The sequence below is a fragment of the Camelus dromedarius genome, chromosome 1, assembly GCF_036321535.1.
Source record: "Camelus dromedarius isolate mCamDro1 chromosome 1, mCamDro1.pat, whole genome shotgun sequence".
Lineage (NCBI taxonomy): Eukaryota > Metazoa > Chordata > Mammalia > Artiodactyla > Camelidae > Camelus > Camelus dromedarius.
This window is the reverse complement of record NC_087436.1, coordinates 457,167-483,514: the sequence shown is the minus strand read 5'-3', so window position 1 is coordinate 483,514 and position 26,348 is coordinate 457,167. Positions and strand designations below refer to the sequence as shown.

The 26,348-nt window shown below is 41.8% G+C and overlaps 1 long non-coding RNA gene across 2 annotated transcripts; it reads right to left on the bottom strand.

Annotated features, from left to right (window-relative positions):
- Positions 1 to 399: 399 nt before the first annotated feature.
- Positions 400 to 26,348, bottom strand: LOC135321168 (uncharacterized). 2 transcript variants are annotated; one of them, XR_010380741.1, is made up of 3 exons: positions 25,403 to 26,348; positions 24,977 to 25,100; positions 400 to 1,438 (listed from the first exon to the last, which is right to left on the bottom strand). It is a non-coding gene; the product is annotated as an uncharacterized LOC135321168 (long non-coding RNA). The 2 variants fall into 2 exon arrangements; XR_010380727.1 differs by lacking the exon at positions 400 to 1,438 and adding an exon at positions 22,469 to 23,163.

Sequence of the window (26,348 nt, the reverse complement as noted above, 5' to 3'; positions counted from 1 at the left end):
AAACTCAACAAGAAGGATGAACAACCTGATTAAAAAATGAGCAAAATTCCTGACACAGATCTCATCAAAGAAAAAATCTAGATGCCAAAGAAGTCTATGGAAAGATGCTCCACAGCATCTGTCATCAAGGGGATGCAGACTGAAACAGCGAGGTACCACTGCACACCTGTCAGAACTGCCAAAACTCTGAACACTGACAGCACCAAATGCTGGTGAGGATGTGGAGCATAAGGAATTCTCATGCATTGCTGGTGGGAATGTAAAATGGCCCAGATACTTTGGAAGACGGTCTGGCAATTTTTTACAAAACTAAACGTACTCCTAACACATGATCCGGCAACTGTGCTCCTTGGTGTTTACTCGACGAAATGGAAACTTATGTCCACACACAAAACTGCATACAGATGTTAATAGCAGCTTTATTCATAATCACCAGAACTCAGAAGCAACTAAGCTGTTCTTCAGTAGGTGAATGGATTAACTGTGGTCCAGCCAGAAAATGGACTATTATTTGGTGCTAAAATGAAATGAGTTATCAAGGCATGGAAAGACATGGAGGAACCTTAAATGCATATTACTAAGTGAAAGAAGCCAATCTGGGAAGGTTCCGCAACTGTCTGATTCCAACTGTATGGTGTTCTGGGAAAGGGAAAACCACAGAGACTAAAAGATCAGTGGCTGTCAGAGGCTAGAGGGGAAGGAGCAATGAATGAGGTGCAGCACGGAGCATTTTAAGGTCACTAAGACAGACTACTCTGTATGATGCTGTGGATACATGTCATTGCACATATGTCCAAACCCACAGAGTGCACACCACCAAGTGTAAATCCTAGTGTTAAGTCTGGGCTCTGGGTGATGATGACGTGTCAGTGCAGGTTCACCCATTGTCGCAAATGCATGCTCTGGTGCAGGCGTCAATAGTGAGGAGGCTGTGGGGACAAACTGCAGTTCATACACTGAATCCAGCCCCAGACACCGCTGTTAATAAAGCTCTGTGGGTGTGTGGAATGTCCGGATGCTCTGGCGTCTGAACAGCAGAGCTGAGCAGCTGCACCAGAGATCAGGAGGTTTGCAGACCCTGAAATATTTACTCCCAAGCTCTTGACAGAAAAAGTCTGCTGAGTCCTATTCTAAACGAATCAGAATTCACCCTGATGAGACAGGACAGCAGGGCCCAAACCAGGCATGGTTAATGGGACTGAAGCAATGTTTTAGTTCCAACACCTTTGCTGAAGTCCTGCAGATCCAGCGACAGACTGTAGCCAGGAAGCGTCTGCAGAAGGAGTCGGTAGAAGACCTTCCCGCCAGGCTCCGGGATGCCGGGGGCCGCGCGCTGCACGGGGGCCACCCGCTTGAAGAAGGCGGACTTGCGGTGGAAGCCGATCAACTCATAGAGCTCGGAGAGGATGCTGCACTGCTGAATTCTCTCCTAGGAATGCTGAAGCACAGGGAGAAAAGCAACAAGCATCTGAACGAAACATGTAATGGAAAAAAGACCCGTAAAAAATTTTCCCTTAAAACAGAGACCGAACGACACAGGAAGGAAGAGGAAGGCTGACTTCATGCACTGATGGGACCGGATGCAGAAATGCAGGGAAGCAGCGCTGTGCGGATGCTCCAGACCCCCTCTGGGCCCCACCTTTCCGCGTTCCGCCTCTCCTTTTACTAGAAAGTTCCGTATTCCCTGAAACAGAGGAATCTGCTACCTAAACATGGGACACAGAGAAGGGAAAGAGGAAAAGGACGGGAAAGTAAAGGAACAACAGTTCATCTACACCCTAGTGTTTGGGCGGGACTTTCACCAAACACACAACCTCTCAAAGCACAGAGCACACAGTGAGAGGCTGACAGAGTGACTGCGACTTCTGCTCCTTAAACACAAGCAACCTGCCAGCACACGCTGTGCCCGTTACTGAATCATTACAATCATTTCAGAAACTATTACTACCCCAGCTCACAGGCAAGGAAATCTGAATCTCGGGGAGGATTTATTATCATCCTGGACAAATTCCCATGGCCCAGAAGTGTCAGAGCCTCCGGCAGACCATGGACTAAAATGCTCCTCATCACCACGGGCCCTGAGCCTCAGGCTGAGGCCACGTTAGGTCTGCACCGGCCCAGAGCACGAGTCTGTGGGACAGGGAGTGGTCCCATTTGAAGTGCCAGGCCAAGGCCCTCAGGAACATATGTAATGAAACCAAATACCCAAACTCATTTCCAAGCACTTCCCTGTCCGGTAGGACTGCTCAGCACATCTGGCTTATCACCTGTGCACAGGCTGTGCAAGGGGCCCAGACAGTGACGTGACGTCCCCATGGAAGTGGCTAAGAGACCGCTTCATCACAGGACAGACTCTCCCGGCTTCCAACGTTAACTCTCCATTCCATTTCCAACTGGAAAGTAAGTTTAGACTTGTTTTCCTCTCCAGAAACAAAGACAGTGGTAACATCAGCGGGAAACTCAAGACTGAGGAAGAGTCTCCTGGCCATTTGGAAGGATAGGCTGGGGAGGGAACAGAGATAGGGATCAGAAAGACCCGTGTTCCAGTCCAAAGTCTGCACATCACTCGCTTTGACAGTTTCCTTATTAATACAGGTGATAAAATCTAATTATGATTGTTTTGAAAACTAAAAGAAATAACGTATGCCACTAGCATAGGTGTAAAATCCTCCATGAGTGTTCCAGAAATGGACGTGACCATGGTTAGATACTGTCTGCCAAGTCTTGTGTGCTAAGCTCACATCAGCCAGCCAGAGATGTGCCAGAGAATGCCTCAACAGCCAGCAGCCTTCTCCAACTTGGAAACTCACAGTGTCCGAAGAACAGGCAGTGGTGGATGCTTTGGGACACTGTGGAGGTAGCACTCCAGTGATGACTTTAAAAAGCTGGGGAGAATTTAGGGGACCATACAGTTCAAATACAGTAAACTCATTCCATGTCTACAAATATTCATCTGTAGCCATGGTGATTCAGAGAGGAAATACATATTCAAACGTACATCATTTTCCCACATAAGTGCATCAAAACAATTTGGAAAGAATGTAACTTTCTTCTCTAGATCACACAGTGGGGATTACAAGGTTTGTATTGACAGCACTACGTGTAAATCTTCTGCAAACGTAACTGGGTCCATTATCAGTCATCATCATTTGAAGGGAAGGATGGAAAAGAACAAAGCCTAGCTAATACGCTCCGGTAATTTGTTGGGTTACGATGTCACAGAGGAGACGGACAGCTCAACAAGGAACCACTCTGCCGTGATCACGGAGCCGGGGAACGGGATGGGCGGCAAGATGTATGGCGCAGCCGTAGCTGTGCCCGCCCTTCTAGGCAGGTACCCAGTCACTTTGACAAGGTGTCAAAAGTGTATGCCCACGTCCTCATCACCTGTCATGCATTAAAGAGAAATGGAAACCTATTAACGGCCAATAACCTCGGTGGGTACACCGTCCAAAGAGCAACGTCACAGTTTGACAACTGGCCATCCCGGTTCCCTGGGCTTCATTCTTGGAGAACCTTAAAAACCACTCCTCTGTCCTCAAGAAGTGCTGCCTACTTGTCCTATCTTTGGCTCAGGGATACAGCACGTTCACGTGGACTTTAATGTCTGCACAGATTTGACTGTCTTTCTCCAGGTTCACTTGTCCATTCTGAAGAGGCCTGAGTTAAGTCCAAACTCCATAAGATCAATTCCCTCCAGTGACAACTCAACGAGCCTGCAATTACAAACCAACTGAACAGGACTGTCCTCAGCTAAAAATGTCACCCGCCCTTCACTGCTTTCTTAATCTCCTGTCCTGGCTAATTGCAACAGTCTAACACCACCCTCCACCAAGTTCCCCAACTATGTCAAATAGAAAGTAAGGTCCATAAAAGAGGTGACAACTCCATAGTCACATCTGAATTCCTAGCATATATTAATGTCAATAAATAGAACTATGATTATGGCTTCTTTCCTTTAAAACCTTTCTGGTTATTTAAATGAGACCATGGAAGGGAGGTGTTTGGGTCCAGTATCTTGATCCAGAAGACTCTGGAGACATTTTTCTAAATGGATGCCCACTGATTCATTCAAAACACAACTTCTCTTTCCAGGAGGAGCTGTGATTTTCTGCCAGGAGTTTGTTGTCAGTCTCATGCCAGAACAGATTTAAACTAAATACTTACATTGGATATGTTATTTTTCCCCGCTTCCAAAAAAATTGACTTTCCTTACTTCCTTGCCTTGAGGAATGCTTTTTTACTTTTCTTTCTAATTCACCCTTTTATAAAGCAGGATTCTCAGGATGTGCTTGGCCTTACATAAGAACAGCCATCCAACTCCCAGTGTGAGAGGCCTGGGGCTCAACTCCTGCCCTCCTGTCAAGGCAACTGAAACTCAGTTCAGGAGCCAAATGGCCCCCAGGGCTTCTAAGGCTCGTGTATCTCCCAGAATCCCTGCTTTCTGGTTGACTTGGCTTCTGAGGATTTCCCCTCACTTTCTTGACAATTAGCTGTGCAGCTTGAAAGATGAGGAAGGAAGGTCTTATTTCTTAATCAGCATTTTAAGGAACTTATGTAATGAAGGTTTTCAAGAGTTTCTAGAACCCTCCATTGCCGAGACAGAAAACACACTAGATATATTCTAAATCTAGCTATCATGTGCATTTTTTATTTGCTTTTGTTTTCTTAACTGCTAACAGACATTTTTTAATTAAAAAATAAAATAAGGCCCCAAATAGGATAGAACATTGAAGAGGAAACAAAATTAAAGGGCAAAGACAGAAAAATGATAAGTACTCTACAAAGTTAATAGAAAAAATACACTATGGATCAGATCAGCAGTTCTCAGTAACAGCTAATTGAAACCTGACCATGAGGTAAAATGTCTCTCCTGTCAGGAGACGGCCAACAGAAAACAGAATTAAATCAACAAACTAAAATTCTAAGTCTGGCGAAGTACAGAAGTCTACCAGCTAAATGTGTTTTCTTCTGGAAAAGAGGGAGACTCACAAGATCTTTTCTGTGGAGCCTGAGCCCAGGTGAGGATGGTGAATTGAGCTCTGTAAGTACCCAATTAGCAAAGTGAGTGATGAATAAAGAGACGTGAGCTTTGATGACAGAGATGATACTACTATTCACTTGTCCTGTAAGTATGTCTTCACGTTCAATGATCAATACCTCGGCGTCCTCAGGGATTGAGATTATAGGAAAATGCACAGCCCGGGCCTAGACCTCCTCTGTGATTGTGGCACTGCACTTAGATGTTTCAAGGGCACCACCAACTCCACCCTCTGCCTCTCCCAGCTCAGTCCCATCACTCACAGATGTGACTGGACCCCTCCTTCAGGGCCCAATTTCCTCAGTCAATGAGTCACAACACCCACACCTCACCTACAAAGTTCTCACTGGCACTCCCTCAGCACTGACTGTGTGCTGGGGACCACGCTGCACATTGTGCACACGTTATCTCACTGGATCTCCACAGAAGTCCTGGGAAGTCGGTATATCACTGCTTCAAGTAATAAGATTAATTGTTTCACTTCCTTGAGTGCGTCATCCAAAGTGACACGGCTACTGAGCCACAAACCTGGGACTGAAAACCATTTGAAAATTGAACACTGCTACACCTCATAGCCACCCTACTCTGACTTATCACATCACCTCCTGCCGAGCCTTCTAAATGTTTCTAAGCATTCTACAAGACAAAAGTGATCTACGAGAGCACCCCTCTCCCCTACTTAAATTCTGACAATGACGTTCCACTTCCCTTAGGAGAAAGCCCCACCGGGCCTGAGCACAGCCCAACGGCCCGGCATCCGCGTTCCCTGCGCGGCCGCGCCGCCTCACCCACCACGCAGTGCTACACGTGCCGTGTCCAGGACAGGGATGCTGACTCCGTACAACCCGGGGCTCGTCTTACTCAAACAATGATCAACCTCTTCAGTGCTGACTCTCAGAAAAATGTTTTCTCTGGATGAATCAGTATCTTTTTCCTTACAACTTCCCATCATTGATAATGAGCTCCCCCAAAAGAGAGAAAACCTAATACTCAGACTCCTTATCTGTAAAGTGTGAATAACAAGGAAATATGAGAGGTTTTAAGCGGAATAATATTCATGTGAGGCTGAGGGACAATTCCCAACATACAGTAAGCACTCAATATGTGCTTACTTAATATTAATAAAATAGATTCCATTCCAGCAACCTTAAATCAATGCTTTATGGCTTTGTCCAAAAGACTACCGACAAACTATTGGACGAACCCCTTTGAGCAGATCCACCCAAGCGTACTGGGATAGGTAAGACTTGACTCCAGTTACAGCTGCAGCCAACCAGCACTACGGGGCGGAGGCAGTTTGCTCAAACTCTTACATGTTGTTTGAGCATTTAGTTGTAGTTATTGAATAAAGACAGGTATTATATAGTCAAAGCTCCTGAAACATAAATCTTCAAAGATTGATGCAAATTAGTTTCAAGTACAACACTCTCACTAGAAATTATTTGAAAATTATAGTCTTAGCTCCTCCACACATCGAAAGGGCATTTTCTTAATGTATCTGACTATATACACTGAAAGGATTGTTTAAAAGAAATTAAGATGAAGCCATAATGAATAAGCTTTCAGTATAATCTGCACAAAGCCCCACCCAAGGGTCTCACTTCTCACTTCCACATAAGTGTTCAGGTAGCTTAACCTGGGTCTTGGTTTCTTATGACACGGGGGTGGGAAGAATTGTGGATAGATTTATGTAGCAAATATAAATCTAGGGTATTTGCTGTGTAGGAATCCTAGAAATAAATAAATTGATATATAGTCCCACCCTTAGGAAGCTCAGCCTTTCCAACTACAACAGCATTAAAAATAAAATGAGAGATACATTTAAGAAAATTTTACAAGATTTGCACATTGAACATTTTGAAGTATCACCAAAAAAAAATTAAAACATCTACATATATGGAAGGCATCCCATGTTCATGGAATGGTAGACAATATTTTTAAAAATGTTAAGACTCCCGAAAGTGATCTACAAATTTAATGGAATCCCTATCAAAATTCCAGCTGACTTCTTTGCAAAAATTGAAGAACTGATGCCAAAATTCATATGGAAGTGCAAGGGACCCAGGTCAGCCAAAACAATCTTGAAAAAGAAGAGCAAAGTTGGAGGACTCACTCAAAGGTTACTACAAATCTATAGTACTCAAGTCATTATGGTACTGGCATAAGTTTGGATGCATAAATCTATGAGAAACAATAAAAAATCCAGGGGGGAAACTTACATTTACAGTCATTTTTCCAGAAATGTGCCAACAAAACTCCATTGAAAGAATAGTCTATTCAACAAATGGTGCAGAGACACCTGGGTATCTGAAGGCAAAAGAATGAATCTGGAATCTGGACCCCCGTATTTTATATAACAAATAAAATATTAATTCAAAATGGATCACAGACGGAAACGTAAAAACTAAATGTATAAACATTCTAAAAGAAGACATAGTTTAAATCTTTGTGGTTCAAGGATATGCTATGGCTTCCTAGATACAATACCAAGAGCACAAGTGAAAAAAAAGAAAGATAAAATTCACTTCATCAAATTTAAAACCATTTGTTACAAAGGACATCATCAAGAAAGTGAAATGAAAGGGGAAGGGTGTAGCTCAAGTGATAGAGTGCGTGCTTAGCAAGAAAAATAAAATGAATAAATCTAATTACCTCCCCTAGAAAGAAATTGTTTTAATGTTTAAAAAAACTAAAGTGAAACGACAATCTGCAGAATAGGAGAAAAATTTTGCAAAGCATATATCTAATAAGAGACTAGTATCCAGGATATAAAACAAATGCTTACAACTGACCAATACAAAGAAAATCGACCCAATTTTTAATTATGCCAAGTATTTAAATAGATACACAATTGGCCAATAAGCATATGAAAAGATGCTCAGCATCACTAGCGAAATCAACATCAAAATGATATCTGATTTTACACTCACTAGGATGGTTATAATCAAAACATGGACAATAACAAGTGTCGGTCAGGAGGCAGAGAAATGGGAACCCTCAATACGCAGCCATTGGAAAGGGGCAATGGTGCAGCTTCTTTGGAAAAGCCTGGTGTTTCCTCAAAAGGTTAGAATTATATGGCACAGCAATTCCACTCCTAGATATAGAGTCATCCCTCAGTATCCTCGGGGGGTTTGTTTCAGGAAACCCCCACCCTGGATACCATAATCCAAGGATGTTCGAGTCCCTTTACAATCAGCCATCTGGATCCATGAAGTGGAAACTACAGAAATGGCGGGCCAACTGTACAGCCAACAGAATGAAAATATATTCTCACAAAAACTTGCACATCAATATTCATGGCAGTCTCATTCAGAGTAGCCAAAGGTTACAAACAATATCCATCCATCAATGAACGGATAAACAAAATTACCAAGAATAGTCCCACAAACTTTTGGTCATTAAATCTTTGACAAAGGAGGTGAGAACATACATTGGAGTAGACAGCCTCTTCAGAAAATGGTGTAGGGAAAAGTGGACAGCTGAATGTAAATCAATGAAGTTAGGCCACTCCCTCACAGCATACACAAAAATAAATTAAAATGGCTTAAAGACTTAAACATGTAGACAAGACACTATAAACCTCTTAGAAGAAAACATAGGCAAAACATCTGACATACATCTCAACAATGTTTTCCTAGAGCAGTCTACTCAAGCAATAGAAATTCAAGCAAAATAATACAAGTAGGATCTAATTAAACTTACAAGCTTTTGCACAGAAAAGGAAACAAAAAGCAAAACAAAAAGACAATCTATGGAATGAGAGAAAATAGTTGCAATAAATGAAACTGACAAGGGCTTAATTCCCAGAATATGTAAACAGCTTTTACACTTAATAAGAAAGAAAAACAAACAATTCAATTCAAAAATGGGCAGAAGTCCTAAAGAAACTTTTCTCCAATGAAGACATACAAATGGCCAATAGGCACATGAAAAAAATGCTCAATATCATTATCAGAGAAATGCAAATCAAAACTGCAATCAAGACTCAACTCTCACCAGTCCGAATAGCCATCATTCAGAAGTTCACAGACAGTAAATGCTGGAGAGGCTACGGAGAATTGGGAACCCTCCTGCACTGTGGTGGGAATGCAGTTTGGTGGAGCCATTGTGGAAAACTGTATAGAGGTTCCTCAAAAGACAAAAAATTGACCTCCCATATGACCCAGCAATCCCACTCCTGGACATATATCCAGAAGGAACCCTAACTCAAAAAGACACTTTTACCCCAATGTTCACAGCAGCACTATTTACAATAGCAAGACATGGAAACAACCTAAATGTCCACTGAAAGATGACTGGATAAAGAGACTGTAGTATATTTCTCCAATAGACTACTATTCAGCCATAAAATAATAATAAAGTAATGCCATTTGCAGCAACATGAATGGACCTGGAGAATGTCATTCAAAGAAAAGTAAGCCAGAAAGATAAAGAAAAATACCATATGAGATCGCTCACATGTGGAATCTTAAAAAAAAAAATCAAAAATCAAAGACACAAAAAGATAAACTTATCTACAAAACAGAAACAGACACAGAGACATAGAAACCAAACTATGGTTACCAGAGAGGAGAGGGTGTGGGAAGGAATATATTGATAGTTCAAGATTTGCAGATACTGAGTATGTATAGAATAAACCGCAAGTTTATACTGTATAGCACAGGAGAATATATTTAATATCTTATAGTAACTTATGTTTAAAAGAATATGAAAATGAATACAGGTATGTTCCTATTTAACTGAATTGTTGTGCTGTACACAAGAAACTGACACAACATTATAAACTGACTAGACTTCAATGAAAGTATTTTTAAATAGACCAAAAACGAAAAACAAGAAAAAGGATATTATGAAACCAAAAGAATAAAGTACTGACTCAGGCTACATTATGGATGAACCTTGAAACTTTATGCTAAAATAAGCCAGACACAAAAGGACAAATAGTGCCCTTTAAGGTGAACTGTATCTAAGCGTTTACTGTACTACTTCTGTAAATTTTCCGGAGGTTTGAAGTCTATCAATATCAAAATAAAATGTATTATTCATTAAAATCATAAAACGCTTCCTCACAGGAGGGCTTTAATTATTAAATGCAGAAATGCATGTAAAGCTCCTGGAAAAACACTATGCACGTCCACACACAGACACTGCTGTCACTGCCGCTCAGAGGGTGTTGCCAGCGCTGATGAGGGCTGCCTCCACTCGCTGCCCTGCAGACAGGAGTGAGGGCCTGGGCTCTGACAGGCAGGGTGAGCGTGACCCTGGGTCAGACACAGCCATGCCCCAGACTCTGCGTTACCCAACTTTCTTATACAAACTGCAACATGTAATGTAAGGCTACAGGGATTTATCTTACAACACAGGGAATACAGCCAATATTTACAGTAACTATAAATGGAGCATCTATTGTACACCTGAAACATATCATATTTCAAATCATCTATATCTTTGTAAAAAATTAAAAAATAATTTAAAAATGTTATCACTTTAATATTCAATTCGGTATTTAAGTAACTACTAAACAGCTTAGAATGTATAAAAGCATTTAAGTGTGCTGTTTGTTTACATATTTATTTACTTTCAGCCTCCTGCTAAAAGAGAAATTAAACAATTTTTTTAAACACACCTTAACAACCATAACAACAAAAAGGCAAAATTGAGAGTGAAGGGAAATTGGAGATTCAATACTTAAATGAAACCAGGGGGAGGTAAAGTCATAAAAATGGATTCCCTGGAGTCAGGGCAAGTGTTAAAGGCCGACTAGAAATTCAGCTGTAAGATTCTTGGCAGCTAAAGCAAAAAGAAAAGATCATGGGGGGGTGGTAGAGGGTGTGCTTAGCGTGCACGGGGTCCCGGGTTCAAGCCCCAGGGCTTCCACTAACAGATAAATACACCTAATTACCTACCCCCCCAAAGGAGTCCCAAAGAAAAGAAAAAGAGAAATTTCTTTCCAAAAAAACCTGATATTAAATTTGGATTAAATACTTAAAAAAAAAAAAAAAGAAATATAGAAAAGATGAATGACACTGTGAAGGAAAAGCCCAGCTGGGCTAACGAGCTAAGTCACAAATCTAAGTGTGATAAGTGTCGGTTTACTGATCTAAGTATTGCTGGGCTAACTCGTAAATCTGAAGTTTAGTGTCAGTTGAATGGGCTAATAAGCTAACTCGTAAATCCAAGGTCAACAATTGTCAGTAAAGTGATCTGTTCCAAATTCATAAGCTTCAGTGTACTGATTCCTTGCTTTTTGTTGTTTGAGCCTTATTGGCTAATAGCCCCTTACTTGTAATTAACCCTATAGAACCTCATGTGCAGGTCTTGGAGGTGCTCAGAGCTTCAGAACAGAAGCCCCTCTGAGCCCGCCGGTGTAATAAATCTCAGTGCATGTTTCTTGGCTGGCCTGTTGTTTCTGTAACAACACAAGCGATAATGTCCTTGAGATACATCTGTGATGGCTGCTGGCAGGTCCCCATGTCTCACGTGGCAAAATCTGAAACATCTTTTTCACCACTCAGAGTCATCATAAGCCCACTCCACACTTCCTGCTGTTAAATGCAGGAGCACAGGCAGGTCCCGGCCTTTGCTCTCTCTGTGTCATCACAGTGAGACAGGATGGAAGGGGCAGAGCACAGCCATTCAAGGAAGGCCACAGCAATTAACAACAAAATGGTGAAGGATTCAACCCCCAGTAGGCCTTGAGGCTCAGGATGAAGAGATTTAACTTCTAGCAGAGCTTGAGCTTCATTATACACCCATTGTAATAGTAACATGGTGAATAACATGCCCCAAGGCACCATGGCAGTCCCAAGGCTAGCCACAAAAGGTCAAAGGGTGGGAAATGGCCAACTCCCTGGGAATCCCAGCCCATTGCCCTTAGGCTGGTCCTTCTATATATTAGCAAATGAAACCACCAAGCCCAAGAAAACGAGCAACACAGCGCCACCTCGCGGTCACCCCTCTCTCTCCCTCTTCGGAGAAAGCCCACACTCTGTGGAGTGTGTACCTACTTTTAATCTGAGCACCCAAACCCCACACCTCGTGGCCTTTCTCTTGCCTTTCAATGTGTCTCTGTGAATAAATCTACCTTTCCTCAACACTGGCTTGCTCTTGAAAACTTTACTGCACAAAGCCAAGGAACAAAATCTGGTGGGACACATCCCAGGGGCTCAACCAAAGCCTGGGACACAGCCCTTCTCATGCCTCACATTTTATTCCTTGTATCAACAGGACTGGGTTGTGAAGGGAGCTCTGAGGCCCCAGCTAAGGGACAGAAGCTGCCCCCAGGGCTCGAATTGGCGGGCAGCCTCTTCCCCAGCAGGGGCCTTGAGGTCTGCACGGTTCTGTGTTTCTCTGTTGTGCTGACTCCACAGCCACAGAGCGTTCTCCCTAGGCCTGTCCCCACAAAACCCTTCTCTCCAAAATACAAGCACATCATGTCACAGTCCTCTTGTTCAACCAGGAAATGCTTAACCCACTTTTTCCCTCCACAGTAAAGTACCTAACTGTCCTCCCTCCCATCCCAACACTTCTTTCTTTGTGAGAACTCTGCACTCCCCACACACCATCCTGAATGCCGGTGCCTTGCTGGCTGGGACCGAGATGTTTCAGTCTCACACAGCCTGCATCCTTTCACTTTCCCCTTGTTACCATAAAAAAGCCTTTCCTGAGTCACCCACAAATCTGATTCTGAACTTCATAAAGTGCTGAGGTTGCAGTCACTGTGTGCATACCTCCCAGGTTTTGACTAAGTTTCCTTCACGAGATCTTCATTAAGGAGCTGCATCAAGAAGTTGAAAGAGAATATTCTTACATCTGAGCGGAGGAGCCTGCAAAAAATTTAAATGGCTTTGAAGAGAGAGTTAACCAGGGACAGAGAGGTCGCAGGTCCTAGTCAACAGTGTCATGAGGCAAAATGTTCTTCAAAGGCTCAGAGTGGCTTCTGAATGCGGAGACGGCAGGGAGGAGGTGACACGCAGTGAGTGGGGTGAGTGACACAGGGTACGCTCCCCCAGCTGGGGAAGAATTGGATTTTGTTCTAGTTTTCCAAACAAATTCTTACTACCTTTTTCTCCTATTGTCACATACCATTTCCTACGAATTAAGAATATCAATGTCAGTCATTTGGGACACTTGGGAGAAGCAACACGATGCCATTCACAGGGCTGGGACATGACAGCCACACCAGTCTAGGTTGAAAGACCAGTGGGGGTATTTCCATGGTGATCACGGGCATGCAGCAAACTGCTCAGCTTCAATGACCTCATCTCAAAGGTGGGGCAATAAAACTACCAAGAAAAGTGCGTGATGATTATGGAAGACATCTGTTTACTAGGTAAGTGCCCGTGACAGCTGCAGCTTAATGGGGAATGAGTATGATTAACAAGGCCCTGTCTACCTGGCCACACGCTCCCTGCCTTCCTGCCTTGGTGCAGCAGCAGAGTTTGTTTAGCTGAGATGAACGCCCCCAGAGCAGCCCCGACGGGAAAGCTCGCAGCTCTGCATTGCGAGGCGTGTTCCTTTCCTTCTCAGTGCTGGTCACAGTTTGCTGTCATCTGTTTTTATGATTATCCCTTTTGTAACTTCCTCTCCTCCGGAGTTTTTGCTCAAGCAGTGCAGAGCCAGGTGTGTCTTGCGGCCTGCCCGATATTCTGGGCTGGGAAACAGCCGACCCCACATCTGGTTCTGGTGCTGAATGGAGAGGGCAGAAGGCCCTGGGGCCCATGCTGAACAGAGGCCCCTGCACCCAAAATTATGGTCTGACTTTGGGCAAATTACTCAGTCTTCTTTACCCTGAGATTCCTCATCTGTCCATGAAAATAACTTCCCATGGCACACAGAGTTACCAAGATTAAAGGGAATCACCATATTCACAACCTATTCAAGGGGCTACCAGTGCATCCTCAACAGACACATGCTGCCTTTACGGCTCTGACACATGCCAAGCGGGGCGGCCGCACACAGTGAACACTGCTAAGTGCCAGTGTGTTAAGTGCTTCATGTGTGCTACAATACTCTTTAGAACTTACAACAATCCCAGGAAGAAACGAATATTATCATGCCCATTTCACAGATTCACCAACAGGTTAAGAGAGGTTGCATTCTAGTCCAAGGCCGTATGGTGAGGAAATGCCGATTTAAACCGGAATCTGGGCCCAGGCCTAGGCTCCGTCTCTCTCCCATCCACCTGACCATTTGCCTATGAATTCCACCTGTCCAATACACAAGTTTGCAGCCGGCCAGCTCTTAAATGCAATGTGTGCCACCATTTGTCAATGTTGGTTAATTACCATAAACTGTTCTCAGAAACCACTACAGAAAAGAAAGGTGGACTTAAGGAATTCTGCATTGCCTTCTCCTGTATTGTGCAGAAACCCTTCCCTACACCACCAAATCCAAATGTATGCTTCCTCCATGTTTATGTTTGCACACGGCTTATTAAAGAAGAATGTACCTGCAATAATTCCATTTCGGTTGCTTTCCAAGTTTGCAGATTATCCATAATCAGTCCGTGAATGAAAATACTACAATGTGAATGAAAATACTGCAACCATGTCAGTAAACAAAGAGTGCTGAAACCAAGTCATTAGCGGCTGCCGCCAACTCCCAGCGAGGACAGGCCTGCAGCCCAGCAGCTGCAGCAACTCACAATGGTGCCCTCTGAGCAGACATAGAATAAGAAAGGACAGGATACTGGCCCTAGGTAGCTAGGTGCTTGTTTAAAGAATGAATTCAGGGAGTCCAAAATATTTGCTTCCTCCCATACGTAGAAAAGCACTAAATTCTTGAACTTGAGATACCTGGCTTTCTTTAGATAACAAGCAATCTTTTACTGTTCCAACAACCTGGTCTTTGTTGTAAAGCTCCTATATATCCTAGCTCCTCCTCAACCTCTTGGGAGCAGTCCCTCAGAGAGATCTGAGAGGCTGTCATCACGGCTCGAGTCGTCCCGCCAAGTAAAACATAACTCTTAACCTTTAGGCTGCACATGTATTTCAGTCAACAGTTTTGGACACCATGAAGGGACCCAGAGCAGACTTTCTCCACCTGAACTCTCCGAGTATCTGGAGCCTTGGTACCATAAGTGGCCCTTTGTGCCCATCTGCCTCCTCGGGGGGTCCAGATGAATTTGGGTGAGTCTCTCTTGGTTCTCGGAAATCACATATTGTTTGATGATCCTGAGTTTTATTTGGCGGTGTTTCCAGGTAACTGGCCCTCCAGTTGAAAGATACTGTGGTGAATTACCCACCCAGTGGAGACATACTGGGTGGGGCCTGGTTGAAAGATAACGGGAAATACCCACCTTGCGGAGACGTCCGATGTGGGGCTGGTGGAAACATACCAGGAAAATACTCACCCAGTGGAGACGTCCTGAGTGATTCCAAGTTGAAGGACACTGGGTTCAGGGCTGAGTGGCTAGGTAAGAGGTTGGTCTAATGTTTTCCTCAATTTGGTTACCTCCTTTGAATTTTTCAGGATAAAAGTAAAACTCTTATGAGTAATCTTTCAACTCCAAAAATGGGACCCTCCTCCTGGCTGGTAGCAGCTTTCTCTGGTGACAGAGAATCTTGCAGGAGTGGTAGAGGCAAAGACTTCATGCCATAGAGTTGTCCCTGAGGGAAATCTTACTAGCAAATTTATTGTGAGAACCCGACCTTACAATGTGGAATAGAACTTTCAAAAAAAATAAAAAACAGAAAAGAAAAGAAAAAATGACAGATTGCCAGCCTCCAACTATTACCCCAGCCAGGTTTATGTACGTACAAAACTTACAGCATTAATTGGGAATTAGAAAAAAAAAAAACCTCACTATGAAAGTAACTAACCAGGCCTGATAAAAACATTTTTTGGAATTCTGAACTTATACAAACAAAATTCCCGTTAGGGGGAACTTGGATTTCTCTTCCTGTGTCCTTGAAATGTAAACGTTTTATCTTTCTCTGGGTTTTTAAGTGTGTGTATGTATGTATATATAAGTTTACTTTTTTTTTAAAGGAAACCTTGGACTCTGCCATACAAAAGGTTCAAGTATTGTGTACATATGGTGGCCACGCAAATAAATTGGGATTCTAAGCAATTCTTTGTACCAATTGTCAGATATTTTGCCATCTTAAACTTTGTTTCATCAGCCTGGACCACAAAGGCCTTTAGCTTTTGAAGAGTAAACCTTTGAATTTTATTTAGGCAACACCCCCACTCTCATGTGGAAGAGCCTCTTCATCTTATTGGTTTAAAATCACTATATATATATTATATATATATATTATATAATAATAATATATATATTATTATATATATATATATAAAATGATGGCCATATGATGGATCCTTTAATTTGGAAAAACTTTTAAATTGGTGAGAGTTGAAAGAGATCTCATTATAAACAGCTGTTTTATTGGTATCTATTAAAATCAATTTTAAAGGTAGAAAAATATATCTAATGTTTAAGCTAAGAACTTAGTGAAAAAAATAAAACTGGTTTGAAAAGCTACATTTGTGTTTTTCCTTTCCGATAAATGGTTCTAGGGATGCTAATAAAAACTTAGAATTATTAATGTTAATTAGGTTGAATAACTGGAAAAAGGATTGTTAAAATGTCGAAAAAAAAAGATAAGGGGCTTAACCCAAGTGGATAAATATTTTTATATGATTATTTTGAATGAGATAAATAAAATGGACATTTTTGGATTTAGGTACAAGGTTTTGATACTACACTACATAAAGTAAAAATAAAGGGCCAAAGAGATCACCTACTGCCCCCCAACATTAAAGTTCAAACAAGTCCGTTTTATTTGCCACAGTTTAAAATATATGTATATATAGACTGAAATACTTGATCAATGATTGGGACAACAGACCAATTAATCAAATTAAAAATTGAGAAGGGTCTAAGCTCTTTGGCTGAAACTTGGGCATCCTAGAGACTTTTCTATAAAATTAGATACAATGCACACACAAAAAAAAAATGGCTTCTGGCACTCCTTCTATAAATAAGAATTATTGATTTAAACATAAATATAAAAATTAAAGGTATAAGATTTAATAAAATTGAGATAAAAGTTTGTAAAATTGGTATATTTAAATGGTCTTTATATAAAAGTTTTGCTTAATTATGTTGTGGGATAGATATGTTTCAATGGAAAAACGCTTCCCCTTCTTGGTTTTATAAGTCTGGGCACAAATCTGTCCCTCAGAATATATTAATTGAACAAGGTAAAAGAAACCAACAGAGTTACATGAGCCGTCCAGTATAACGTAAAACTAAAAACTAATATTCAGTGGCTAATAAAAAAATATAATAAGAGGTTTACCCTGGGTTTAACTTATAACTCAAGGAAAAGAGACCTTACTAAATGCCTTATGCAAGCTTTGGAAAACATGATAAATTAAACCTTAAGGTTTTAAAAGATGGAATTCTTTGTTTACAGCTCTTCTCACTGATAAAAAAAATGCCAATTAAGGAGAGAAAATTGGGTCTGGGTGACAGAGCAGTTCTCTGGGGAATTGGAAGATTGTGTCTTTGTCTTGCAGATCAGAAATGGAAATACAGCAAACAGTGACCTAGGACTGAGCCTAATTAGCTCAACGAAATAAAACTTAAGGCCAAGAAATTTTTGGCATTTTAGAACTCAGAACTCTGACGTGTCCTTCAGACTTTGTCAAGAAATCTTAAATGTCTGTTTCATAAATAGCAAGCCTCAGTGATTTGAGCAAGCAAATTCACTTTACTCCAACTATTATTATACCTATCTTATAAGTAAGTTTTAAAGTGAAGCTATGAGATCTCTAGCTTTTGTCTATTTATAAGACTGTGTACACATTATTGATGTGAGATATTTCTACAGCTAAAAAAAATCAAAGTCAAAGAGATCTGCTTAATTGACGTAAAACATAAGAGCTTGAAAATTAAGTATTTTTAAAATAAAAACTGAACAAATTGACTTTCAGCATCACGTGAACTGGAAAATATTCAATATTAAGATAATATTTGATATTGTTTAATTTAAGAATGTTCTAATTAATATAGACATCTTTAAAGTCATCAATATTAAGTATAATGCTTTTACTGTACCTAGGTTTAATGAAAGTCAAATAAGATCCTGTTATATCTGTTGCAGAATTGTCAAGAAAAAAAACAGTAATGTGGTGTGATAAAATTTTAAGTAAATTAAATGCAAATGAGATGAGAGCTTTGGGTAAATTTTTAAAATATATTTTTAAAATGTATGCTTAAGATAATCTCTAAATGTTTGGTATCTTTAAATTCTAGAGTTGTGCTAAATTAAGTCAAATGATAGGATTTTATTAAATAGCTATGCCATTTTCAGATAAAATAAGATTGATATATGAATTACTTAACATATAACTTCCTCTTACAGAGAAAATAAAGGTGTTTAGAAATACTAATAAATGGATGATGCCACACTGAAATAGTCTCTATTATTAAGGGAATGATCTCAGTATCCTAGGAAAGTAAGTTAAATGTGTAAAGGAAATTATAAGAATGGAATTATATTTTGTTAATGAAAAATAGTGACTTTCTTCTGAAGCTGGTTACTTCTGAATGGAAGAGAAAATAAGGGACACACTAATATGAGTATAGAAAGCTATGGAAGGCTTGTGGAAGAGGAACCCTGAGGAAAGAGTTTCATACGTAGTCGGAATTGGCTAAGTTTAGAATCAACTTGGGCAAAGTAAATGAAACTTAGAAGTAAGCAGGTACAAGACTAGATTTGGTTTTCTCGCTGTTAAGAGGAAAAAATTTTCTTAAAATGTTAATCCACCTTCAGTAACAGATTGTAAAACTTCTTATACCACTTAACTGATCTGTTCTGCCATTACCTTTGATGCATTTTCTTGTTAATGAATTAGTACTACGTTACAGTGATCTATATGTTTATCTGACCAAGTGTTCTGAAATCTTTAACAAGCTTCCCAAATATCAATTTCTAATTAAAGTTCTTTTAATCTCCAGTTAAGTTTGGGATGCTACAGAGGGCCCCTGAAACATCCCAAAGAGAGATTTTAATCTAGTAAATTTCATTTGGCATGTTAAATAACACGGTATTGTCAAATGAATAATAAATCTTCTAAGGTTATATTGTATGAGAAAATATTATTAATATAGATATTGTAGAAATTATATGGACTCCCTAAAATTCTGGTATATCTGAAATGTTACCAGTGATAATTCTGGGTATAGTGACCAGGTTTCTTTATCGATTATAGTGTAACGGTGTTTAACCATGATTTTAAATCTTTTGTCATTTATAGACAGTTAATGGTTGTCTTCTGATGGTTTTGCAAAATGCTTGCTCTTCAAGGAGATTTACTGATTTCTAATAAATTTCAAACTATAGCAGTGAACTAAACTGGGTAAGAAATTTTAAATTTCCAATGAAAACTGTGATTAAAAGAATTAGTTACATGGGACTGAGTAAACTGGTGAATATGGTTATAATTTTTGATTTTGTTTAAAATACTACTGGCTTTTAACCTGTTTCCCAGACATAAAGAATCTCTTCTCTTTAAGCTAGCTATGATTCAAAGCAATTTGATAAATTATACCTATGTAATCAGACTTGGAACAGTTATATTTTCTCTCTATCTGATCCCTCAATAGACTAAAAACTCTTAGGTCCCCAGTGGCTCTATCAGACAAATGAGGAAGATCATCTCCTAACAGATATAAGAATCTCAAGGTATTTTAAGGATTTTAAAGAGAAAAGAATTTACCTAAATCTGTAAGGCAGAAATCCATGACAAGCCCTTGACGGGGCTTTCCTGGCCTTAGCAAACCTTATTAACATTCTACCCTGAGACTCCTAATTAAAAGTTCCAACACAGCCAATTTAAAAAAGCCTATATGATCAAATAATCAGACAACTTGTAAAGCAATTAATCTTGACATGGCTTTATTTGAGAAAAATGAGGGTAACTTTAGAGAGAAAAAAGATTATATTTTAGTGGATATTAAATTCTAGCTTTGTTAATTGACTTATGTATTTACTAACACACTTCCCAATCATTCCTTGCTGTTATGTCACATTGCTGTACAGTTTAACTGAATTATTAATAGGATACTCTAGCTTTGTTTCTGAAGCTCACTAATCTATCCTTGGGTAAAGTTCCAATGCCCCATGACCTGCAGCCAGGGGATTATACAAACTGGAACAGGCATGACTTAAAGAACTGTCTCCAACCTGAATGGAAGGACCCTTTATCAGGTACTCTTAAATAGACCATACAAACCAAAGTTGAAGGAAACGGACTTTCGGGTTCATTTCCTATCAGAAATAGCCCCTGCAATGCACTGGCCTATAGAGCACTGCTCACCTTAAAACAATGCCCAAATGGAGAAAAAGCTACCAGGCCAGGATGAGAAGAAGACGATATCTGAGGTAGACAGCTGACCCAAGACACCGTACCAGGCCTGCATAAAAATTACTGTGATAATTTCTCCTACCTTTGATTATGAACTACTCCAATTGTTAAGTTTATGGTAAATTACCTATGTCTAGTTCTTCTGTGTTACCTTTGTGAGTTTCCCTACTCCAAGGCTCTAACTAGATAGCCCTCAGAAACGTTATTCTAAAAAGAAATTATAGTTCTGTTTAGGCCTCTGTTGATCTTACAAGGTGGGAGACCTCACCTGACCAATTAATACCTGCTCTGACCCTGACCATAAATATGAACTTTCTCATAAGATCACTCAAACTCAATCAGAAACACAAGCAAAATTTTAACCCCAAAATACAACTTCCCGACTATTAAATTCTTAATCGTGACTTTATTAACGTTACTAGCTGTATTACTTATATCCTATCTATTTTATAAAATTGTCTGTTACATTTCCTAAAGTGTAACTAGGCCTACAAAATTGATGATGACTAAACATCTTGAAGAAATAGATAAAATTTATAACCCTGAATAAAGTAATTGTAATAGTGTGATTCTAGGTATGGGAATGAGCAATGAAGGGAAAACACTTCCTGGATCATAACAAACAAGTAAGACAGGTGATCCAGAGAATTTTTAGTATCAACAGGGCCTGATAAAAAACTAGCACCTTGAATGGCAACTCAGAAGATTCTTCACCTGAACTAGGATTGAGCCATCCTAGCACCATGGGACAAAATTGGTCATGAAATGTCTCTCAAAACATTGGCAGAATTTAGGACCAAGGGGGAGCACTGTGAATGAAAATACTGCAACCATGTCAGTAAACAAAGAATGCTGAAACCAAGTCATCAGCGGCTGCTGCCACCCCCAAAGAGTGCATGCCTGCAGCCCAGCCTCTCAGCCACTCACAGTGGTGCCCTCTGAGAGGACTCAGAGTAAGAAAGGACAGGATACTGGCCCTAGATAGCTAGGTACTTGCCAAAGGGATGAATTCAATGACACAAATGTTTGCTTCCTCCCATACATAGAAAAGCACTAAATACTTGATCTTGAGATATCTGGTTTTCTTTAGATAACAAGCAATATTTTATTGTTCCAACTACCTGGTCTTTCTTGTAAAACTTCTATATATCCTAGCTCCTCCCCTACCTCTTGGGAGCAGTCCCTCAGAGTGATCTGAGAGGTTGCCATAACGGCTCGAGTCCTCCAGCCAAATAAAACATAACTCTTATCATTTAGGCTGAACGTTTATTTCAATGAAGTCCCAGAATAGACACAACTCATCAATTCTGTAATGGAACACACTGGATCAGGAAACAAAAGCTTGTTTTATTCTGGAAAAACTACGGTTTCCTCTTTCTTCCTGACATTATACAATCCCACCAGAACTCATTAATTTGCTGTCTGCTCATCTGGCAACGAAACTCAGAGGAGTCAACTCAGCAGAGTGCTCTACTCGGGAGAAAACCCCGCAGCAGCACTGCAGGCTACCTGACTTCCCGCACTCTCTGCTGACCCTTGGTGTCCTCCGTGACAACCAGGAAAACAGAGCTGTTCCCAACAGCTGCGAAGTCCCACACGTTAAATAAATCATTTTATTTTATACGATATTTTACGTATATACCCATCTCTGAAGACAGATTTGCTAGAAGCCCAAATCTTCAGCATCAATCTGCAAAGGCAAATCCGGTCCGCAAGGGAAAACAAGACTTAAGACAAAGCTAAGGCGTCCAAAGTACTCTCCACGACCTAAGGCCTCCAAAGTCCCCTGCAGGACCTTCAACCAAACTGCCTGCAGGCCTGCAGCTTCAGGAGGCAACATGTCTGCTTTTAAAGCAACCCCTTCCTGCCCTCGGGCACTACAATGTCCCTCTACGCCCTCCCTTCTCAGGGTAAGAGCAGCCGCTGCAGAACCTCACAGGGCAGCACTGACAGGACTGGACACAGAGGATCAGAGCTAAACTAAGCCTTCTGATTACACGAGCTTGTCACTCTGTCACTTTACAGACGAAGATATATATAGAGAGAGGTGGGGTGATCTTGCTCAAAGTCACACAGCTAATAAGTGGCAAAGTCTATAACTCTGCTCCTCCCTCCGGCGTGACGCCCCAGCTGGGACGCCCACAGGGTTCTCTCATGCCTGCCTGACCAGTCCTTTACTGGCACTCATAAAACACCACAGGGTCTGACCCTTGCCTACTTTTTCAGCATCTTTTCCCTGCAGTCTCGCAGGAACAAGGCGGTTCGGGCCATTGTATGACTTCTGGCTCCCAGAAGCCTCCGTGCTCAGGCTGGTCTTGCCTGTGCATCCAGCACCCTGCTCAGAGGCTCTTCCTCCCCTGCAGGAACACGTTCCCACTCTCCGCATGACACCCCCTCAGGGAAGCCCTCTTCTCACCCTCAGCTCAGCAGGTGTCCCAGGCCACATCCCGAGCTGCCCCATTAGGACTGCGGGTGCCTAGGTTTGCTAGTCAGACCAGCAGCCTCAGAGCCAGGGATTATGCCCGGGTCACCCTGCAAACCTACTGCCCGCCTCACAGCCCCCAGCCAGCAGGTCACCTGGAAGTCGCAGCAAGTGCCCCACCCAATCCCGAAGTCTCTTCATTTGCCAGCACCGCTGATGACTGGTCTCCAAACTTTGGTCAGTTTTGCACAAAACAGCAGCTTCCACTGTGAAGCAGGGGGTTTTCTCTTCTGCTCCCCATCCTTACTGGAAACGTCTAGGGAAATGAAAAGGCCTTTTCTCAACCCTTTTCTGATGACACCCACCCACCCACAATACTCACATGCTCAAGAGTTTTGGGTCTACCTGATTTTGTTTCCCTTACGCTAAGGGGCTCAAAACACTGCGGGATTCTTTCTCTTTTGAGGGTATTTTTACTCAGTTTATCGGCTTTAATCTGTTTTTTTCTCTCTCTTCAATATCCCTAGAAGTTGCCACTTCTTATTCCCTTCAGCAGCCTCCCTCCCAACATCTAGTCTAGGAAATCAGCTGTGATGAGGGGCCCGGGGGAAGTCACAGATGATGCAACTAAGGCACAGAGAGGTGACTTAATTTGCCCGAGAAGATCAGCTTCAAGCCCCAACACTGTGTGTCACGTCCCTCTGTTTAACTCTTATGCTAAGCAAGCGATCTATTTGTAGATTATGGTTATAAACAGATGAGGTATGAAAATACATACAAGGACACACATCAACTCTAAGATGTTCATTATCTCCACTATTTTGTTTCTATTTATTTTATTTCTCTTAAAAAAAAAATTAAGAACCTCTGCAGTCAATATAGCAAAATGTTACTGGGCTTTAAATACAGAATATAGAGGTTTTAAGTGTGTCATTACTCATCCTTATTTGTATGTTCACAAGACAAACTGATTTGAAAGTCTCTCTCCCCTCCCCCTACTCACTACTGGCTCTCACCTGAGCTCCCAAACCACACATCTAACAGCCTTTCACTTTACCCACAGCTGTACTCATCAGTTATCCCCCAGAACTCCCTCTACAGCTTTCCCTCCTCAGAGCACAGCAGGATCATCACTTACCTCATTAATCCACCCAGAAACCTGTTCCTTCCTCCATCCTACCTTCACAGACAGCATTCATCCTTTCCTTTTTACCATCTAAACATGCCTTCAATCTGTTCGCTTTTACCCACTGACCATCCCACCGGTCAAGTGGAAGCCACCAACACTGCCCACTTGGACTCACGAGTCTCCCAAGTGGCCCCAAAGCCACTCTCCCCTACTTGAGACAAATGGGATTGTGTCACTCCCACGCTTTTAGGACTGATTTCAAACCCACTGTTCTTAGAAGAAAGTCAAGTTCTTCACCTGATGAAGGTCTTGCCCATCAAATTGTCAGCTCAGGGAGGGCAGGACACGCCCTCTCCCCTAGGACCCGCCCTCTGGCAGAGCATCAGCTTGGGAGGACCTGCTGAGCTACACCAGCCTGTATTCTAACCCTGGTCTTGAGTTCTTAGCAAACTGCTTCACTTATCCATACAAATCCAAGGTAGATTAGAAAGATATTAGATGTTGTGCTAGACTATTGATTTGGGGATTTTGCACTAGCAACCTGCAAGTACATGTTCTAATGATTCTGTCTTCTTAAAACCACACCCAGATTTAAGTAGTATTTTTGGAATGTCTTCGGAGTAAATGGGACTGTAGTTTTACAGACTTTATGTTTTATACCATGAACAACCCGGACAGGGTCACAATTTGAACCGCCTCAGAAGTGACAGAAGACAGGTGAGAGGCACAAAGCAACAGGTCACAAAGATGGTAAGAGCAAAGTTGTTTCTCCAACCCCCCAAAAAATTTTTGAAAGAACCGAAAACTCTGAATTTTGTAAGTAAAATACTATCATATAAAGAAATAAAATAATCCTCTTCATCAGGGTTTCAAGATCTGACTCCAGAATTTTTAGCATGCCATATTGAATCCAAGCACAGAAAAATCAGATGGACTAGTGGTGAGTAAGTTCCAGGAAAACTGCAGTAATTCCTCCAATTGTAAAAGGACATAAACTCACCTGTCGAAGATGAATGTAAACCGCATTCTGGAGAAATTCGGTAGCTCCCAGGCTCCGCTTCTGGATGGCAAGGACATGGACAGCTTCGAAGCATGCTTCTAACTCAGTCACCAGCATTCTTACACTGCAGGGGGAAACGGAGGCCCTCAGTCAAGAGCAGAGGTGTTCCTGTCGTGTCTCGCAGGCCGTGCCTCGGGGACTCAGTGCCTTGTAGCAGCCCGGCCCCAGGCGAGGACCCGCAGCATGGCCCACCCAAGCAGGAGGTACACTGTGCTTGAGAAAGCCCATCCCCGATGGGGGCAAGAGTGGCTGGTGGTTTTGAGTGAACATATAAATGCCCATAGAAATATGCCTGCATTCATTCAAGTGATACAAGCAACAGTAGCAGGCTATTTAACAAAATTTCAACTGTCAGTGGAAATTTACCATTCCTTTCCACTTGTCCCCTGCACTCTGAGACAGGCTTAGGCTCTCTCACACCGGCAGCTCTGATGCAATAGTTGTGAAGTCGTTTTACTTTGCTGCAAGTGTCCTCGCTCCCCGTGTGGCTGTGACTGTCGTCTCTTAACACAGTCAGATGTCTTCCTGAATCTCTCCCTGCGTTCCTTGCTCCTGCTCCTCAGATCCTAAGATAAAGGGCAAGTGAAGACACATGACCAGAAAAGGCACCGTGGACTTGAACGAAGTCCTCAGTGATCCCCTAGGTGAGTGCTGCCCACCCCTTACCTTCGATTCTCAAGGTTCTGCCCAGGGTGACATCCAGACAGGAAAGCGTCCTAGGCCAATTTAAAGCTGTGTGACTTGGGCCCTGGGACAGGTGCAGGAGCTGGTTCCAGAGCCGTGCCCCTCCCCACCTCTGCTCCCCTCTCTCCCAAGGACCCACTGCCAAGCCCCCAGGTTCCCTGATACTCTGTCCTTCTCTTCTAATCTAATCCAAGCCCTTTTCCTCTTCCTTTATTCCCTAATTATCACCAGCTGAAGTGGTTTTTCAGTCACATTATCTGAAAAAATTTCCGGCAGCTGAAAAAGGTCTCCAGAGGTCAATGCCCATATGCTGGTTCCTGAAGAGAGCCCCTGGTTATGGGGTCCCTCACCAACACCCACGGGGCATCAGACATGTTGCAGAGTCGACCACCCCCAAAAAGAGTTTGCTGTGACCCCAATGCCCACACAGCATCCCTGCTCTCATAAATGTATTTGGCCCACTTATCCGTTACTAAGAAGCAAAAGTAAAAAAATTGCTCATGTTTCTTACTAAAATTATTTATGTGGTGGAAAAAGAAATTGTAATAGAAAAGAATAAATTTGACTGCATGTTAGATCTGTTCATTTGGCTTTAAACCTTTGCTGTTTTCTAGGCTCAGACTTGGTA